This window comes from Pipra filicauda, unplaced genomic scaffold, assembly GCF_003945595.2.
Source record: "Pipra filicauda isolate LSUMZ 115617 unplaced genomic scaffold, ASM394559v2 scaffold445_size546734_pilon, whole genome shotgun sequence".
Classification (NCBI taxonomy): Eukaryota; Metazoa; Chordata; class Aves; order Passeriformes; family Pipridae; genus Pipra; species Pipra filicauda.
The window spans coordinates 323556-329846 of NW_024104582.1; positions in this window are offsets into that span (position 1 = coordinate 323556).

Here is a 6291-nt window from a genome sequence, read left to right on the forward strand (position 1 = left end):
ACTATCGTGTCTATTTTGCTTAATATGTACCTGCCTTCTGTGAAAACCCTGAATACACTCCATAGTGAATTATATCCAGTATTAAATATTTTTGTTATTTTCCTCACTAAATACATTCTATGTACGACAAATACATAGCAGTTTTCTCAGTTTGAGGAACGCAGTAAACCTTTCCCATCCTTCTTTGATTCCCTTGCAAGTTTTTTGAGTTTTAGACTTTTTGCCTTTGACCACAGTCATATCCTCTTACTGTCAGGGATAATTTATAGATTTATTCCAAACATCCATTAGTACTGCCGATTGTTCTTCTCCAGAAAGAACAGACAACCAGAAGCTCTTATGAATGACAGCAAAACATGCACAATTCCAAGTAATGTGTAATCACACTGAAAAGACCTATATATCAAAAATAAAATCAACTTTAAGCTGCATAAAACGACTATCAGAATTTGTTTTAGGAGACATACAATGACTGTTCTTCTTCTTTCGAAATAAGATACATATCTGTAATTTGCTCTCATATTAGTGCTGAGAAATAAAATAATATACGATAAGTATAAATTTAAAGTCTCTTTGTTTATTCCAAACCAGGGCACTGTAACCAATGTCATTGGGTCTTGCTGAAATATAAAGAATAGAGGGTTCTCTCCAGAATTTCATTTCTCTCAATTTATTGATAAAAATTTCATTCATTTTTCCCTGGATGAGAAGAACAATGCCTTTCCATGTTATTTTGCGTGTTGACTCCAACATATCAATGTCATTGAGTAAAGAATGTTAAGTTAGTCACAAAGAGATACTGATTTGTATTCAACAACTTCAGATAAGTTGGTAGAGCCAACATGCTCGCTAACAATTCAATATACAGCATTTTGCTATTGATTGAAGCATTCATTACCTTGCTGGTTTTGTTACCAAAAATTCATGGTTATGCTTAATTGATGTTTCAGTATTTTTCCCTACAGCTGCAGATTAATAATTATAAGAAGAGGCTAACTGTCTTTCTCTTAAATCAGATAATGCCTGAATTGATCCTCTACACTGACATCTCTACATTTAAAATTTGGCTCTGGTTCAAATTGTAGAAAGTCTCATTTAGACCATATGACTTGATTGTCATACTATAATTAAGCAAATGGTAGGGAAGCATTTTATTAGACTAGTAACTGGCTCTACACTCTTTTGAGAGTTTAGCAGGCCATTACATACAACATGGTGGAAACCAGTGTAGCATAGAGAAAGGAGAGAGACAATAAAAGAAGAGAGAAGCCCTGTAAAAGTCTAGGCTCACAGAGATGGCAAGTACCAGCCCGTTCCTTCTCGTTTGTTCCTACACACCAGAAACCTCTTTCTCCACTGCGAGTCTAAAGGGGGATGGCTAATTACTGTCTTGTTATGCTAAAGCAAAGAAATTCTTCCTCCCCCAAATATAAGAAGTTCAAATTCTTCACTTTGAGAGTTTTATACAAACATATTTGGGTTTTCTCCTTCCACAACATTGCTCAGGAGACTTCAGCCAGAATAAGAGAAACACGGCACAATTAGTTTCCCTCTCAAACTGCCTTGGTACTCATTCACTCAATATCAACTCAGTTTAAAATCACCACTCAATCATACATGGGTTTTGGCCTTTAACAGCAAAGCAAAAAAATGGACAGAAGTTCCAATGAAACTCTTTACAACAGCTTTGAAGTTTGGAGACACTGGAAGTTTTAGTAGGTCTGCCAAAGTCAAATATCCCATACATCTTCATAGACCAAATTTATGTTGAGTTTTGTCCATGTCTTTGGAATACAAGCTTTTTGCCATCATTACTCAAATAAAAAGCATAGTTGTCCTTTCTTTAGTCAGTTTGGTTATAAAAACAGTGAGGAAAATCAGAACTTTTTAATAGCAATATGAAAGTACAAACTTCAGAGAATATACCATGTCAAACAAAACAAGTATTTTCTGTCTACATTATCTCCTCTCCAACTTTCTTGTGTTTCCTGGACTGTTTCTATACCTATCATATTTTTGTTCTACTTCATAGAATCAAACTAGTCTGAAGAAGGCTGGAAGTTCTTTAATTCTGCAAATTCCTTTCATAGGTAACTTATCAGAAGTAGAGCTCCACATGGTAGCAATGAGTGCCAACTTACAATTTTTAGGTAGGTGAGAACGCAGGAGAAGACCAAAAGCATCCCTCTAATATATTGATAACTCTGATTTCAGGAACTTCCTAAGTTGTTTACTCATATAGCATGACAATTTCCCCAAGCTGAAAAGTGAAAGAAAGCAATTCCTTCCATATGTCAGCTTTTTAATAATCAATTAAGGTAACAAGAGCTCTGCCATCTGCACCTGATCCAGTGACAGAATAGCACTCCCAGAGGGAAAAGCATCTTCAGTTTACATTCACCTGAATCACAACTAATTAAGAAGATGAGCAGAGGAATCAAAGGGAATGAAAGAACAATCACAGTAAAGTCCCAGATGGAGGACAGAAGCAGAGATGGAACTTTTCATGTCCAGCAGGAAAACATTCAACCTGAGGTGTTTCACTGTAGAGAAATAAAACTTCAAACTTTCAATAGTGGTAAAAGTAACTTCAGTTGGAATAAAAGGCCTCATTTACAAAGATTGGCCATACACCAGCAGAATTCAGTTATTCAAATGTAATAACAAATTTAAGCTTGAAGATAGTGTAACCCGTAAAGAATACATGAGAACAAAACATTGATCCAAAGCTCAGAGAATCAGAGGCCAATTTGCAGCTCAGCTTTAGGGGTTTACCCCACTGTAACTCTGCATGGTGGATATAGTATTGTCTGACTGATCTATTGTACTCTTCAGAATAAAAAAAAAAAACAGAAAGAAAAGAAAGTTCTTAAAAAAATAAGTATGCCTGAATCCAGGTACAGAGAAGTTACAGATGATGTCTCAGAAACCTCACTGACAGTTTAGTTCACTGCCCTGAGTTGCCTTTTGACCTAACATCATTAGAAAGATAGTTGTGCATCTTAATTTTGCACGGACAATGAAGATATTAGAGTTGAGAAGCCACTGTTACAGCAAACATACATAAATTACAGATGATTTCTGTTGAGTAGATTCTGCTGCAGTTAGATGCAACAGAATGAGCAAGTAGACGTCAAGCAGAGGAGGTAGCTGCTGGCTGGCCACAGCAAGGTAGATTTGCAACAGCTGTGTCCTAAGTGGCTGAGTGAACCGAATACTTTGGGGAGCACGAGGGAGAATTAGGTGCAAGAGCAGACACCGTATAGCTACCTCTACGTGTTATGTTAAAGCACTAGCCCTTGCACATGCTCTACACTGGCTGATTGGAACTGACTGCCAGTCAACAGCCCCTGGCAAGCTTTTGGCATAGGCCAATTCACACTCTTCCAGATGGTCATGATTCAGCATGTGAGTGGTTTATGAGCAGCCTGTACATTTTGGTGGTTGATATGATATACTACCATAGATGTAGGACATTCCCTTTATTCGGTCCTCAGAAACATACCTGGACATATTGAACTTGCTAGTATAGAATATGTATCAGATGTCCTTCTACTCTCTGTTTTGTGGATGTAATAGAATTCTTCAGGGAAAAAAACCTTTCCATACAAACCCCAAATATAAATTACTTTTAGCAGAAATAACTAGCACTATCAAAACAGATTTTTTTTTCACATTATCCAGTTCTCTCTCCCATAAGCACAGAAAACCATAAGGACAATCAAAAACCCTTTTTGAAAACTTTCTGAACAGGACATAATCACCATGGCATCAGGAGCAGCAACTGGGCCTCTTGTGGTAACCACCAACCACAACATTATAGGGTTGATGCTGGTTATGCTTTTTAGTGAGTAAATGCAGAATGATTGAAGGTCTTGCTTCAAATCCAGAGGGCCTTCAGGCTTTGATGTATGTGAGGTCAAATCAGAGCTGGCACACTTCAGCTGGATTTTGATCCATAATTGATTCACGTTTTGTACATGTTCCTTACGCTGATGACCACTGCCTCTTGGCTGACGAGCAGTAGCTTTGAGTGCCCTCTTAAAACAAGGCAAATGTCCTTCACCTCACCTAGTTATGTTCTGTTGCATTATGCCACATGAGAGGGAAAAGTACTCTTGTCAGGCTTTTACAAGAATAAGAAGTTACCTGCATACTGAGATACATTGTTCCTAATTTCCAGTGTGACAAAAATGAGATAGATGGTCAAAATGACTTAAAGGTATAGATAACTTGACAGAAATTACAGCCAAATAACATGTGGAGCTTTATTATGTTTTCTAAAAAGATATGGATATAAAATACTCAGAGCTTACCTTTCTTTAGTCAGCTGACTTAAGGACAGAAAAAGACAGCTTGGAGATAAAAACAAGCATCACCAAACAGTGGATATTCAGCATGTTTTAAATATATATATTTCTCCATGTAAAGGCCACACACACTTCCAAATTCTACTGTAACACAAACCAAGCAAAGACAACAAGGAAAGATCATTCTGATATTTTAAACTCTTACGGTGTCAAGGTAATATTTACTGGTTATTATCATATATACCACTGGTCTTCAAATAACATTGCTCTAAGATGAGCAAACTGTTCAAGATATGTGTATTTATTGCAGATCACATCAACGATCCTCAAATTGGGATTAAAAACGTGTGGCTCCATAACTTTTAAAATCTGCACTAAAGAATTTATGACATAAGCCCACTGATAAGGAAAAAAACTCCCCATTTCCATAAATTTCTGTTTCAACCCTAAACCATACATGAGGGTTTCTAACCTTAATTTTGTTTTTATTCCACCTACCATTCAAAGTATAACTGTATGTAGTTATAAATATTGTTTTTATCTGAGAAGTTATGGCCTCAGAGTTAAGAGATTGATCTGAATAGCAGACTGTGACATTAAAAAAATTAAATTAAAAACAAAACAAACCAAAAAAACCAACTTGAGAAACTAAATTTCAAGAAAATTGATCTACTATTTAAACTCAGTTAAATTCTTTTCTCTGAGCCTTCAATTGTTTTTCAGGTAAAGTGAGTTCTTTGTTTAGACTAACAGGCAGATCTCAGCATGTATGAAACATACTCCTGCTGGAGCAGCATCAACATGATTTTATTTATTGAAGATGAGGCCCAAAGGATTATTTATTTACCTATACATGTTGCTACAATACAAAAGAGAGAATGGTTTTCCAATGTAATCTCTGTCCACATTCAAGATAGGACTTGGTAGAAGAGTATTGTCAGGTGAGTCTTGTCCTAGACTGTTTTGTCCTCTGGAATAGCTTGGGAAATTCCACATTAGCTATGAAAAATAGCAATCTGTTTTATTTTCCAGATACAACAAATGTTAAATCTGAATTTAATTCTTCATTTGAGGTAATTTACTTGTTCTATTTCAGCCTAGAGCTTTTATTGGTGATAGCTTAATCTACCACCTACTTATAACCAAGGACTATTAGGAGTATAAATATATTAAATAAATCATCTTATTAATTTAGACCTGTTCAGAACTCTAAAGTAGGATGTTTTAGCATGAGACATGTTGTGGAAAGGGAACAAAAAACCCCAGTGATAATGTCTCCTTATTATGATAATGTCTCCTTATTATAGAGCACAATGTTTTGGTGGGTAGGCAGGCTGGCCTTTGTAAACAGAGTAGTCTTGATCTGCTTTATTAACAGTTTTAAGAACTAGATCTGAATTGACAAGATGAGGCAAGTATGATCTAGAAACCCGTGAGAGGTTCTAACACTGAAAAGTCATTTTACAGTCTTGCAAATCACAGCTAAGTAGAATCACACATGCTTTTAGAAATAATTTCAACATTGACATATCCCATTCTTCCACCCCAAAAGAGAGATAACACAGATTTTATTATTCCAGGTTTAAAGGCAGCATACAGCTGCTGCGAGTAAATCCTGTCTGCTGAGAAAGCACAGCCTGGAAGTCTCTCATGTAAACAGGCCTTAGTTTTCTTCTCTACATTCTGCAAAAATTCCATAGTCTTTTCATCTTTTACTATGTTAGAATATTAGCATGCCTTCATTTAATTCAAGGCTGAAGAGGTGGACGTTTAGGCAACAGTGTATTGCCAGGGATCACTGTGGCTGTAACCTCTTTATTTTGCCATGCCTCATTAGCCCACTTTGTGGCAGGAAGACAAGAATTTAAGATGCCTTATCTTCCTAGGTGTTTCCACTGTAAAGGTTCCTCAAACTGGAGTTGTTCACTGAGATGACAAGAAGTCATGGGCAACACCTCAGCATCCCAGAGATTTTACAGTG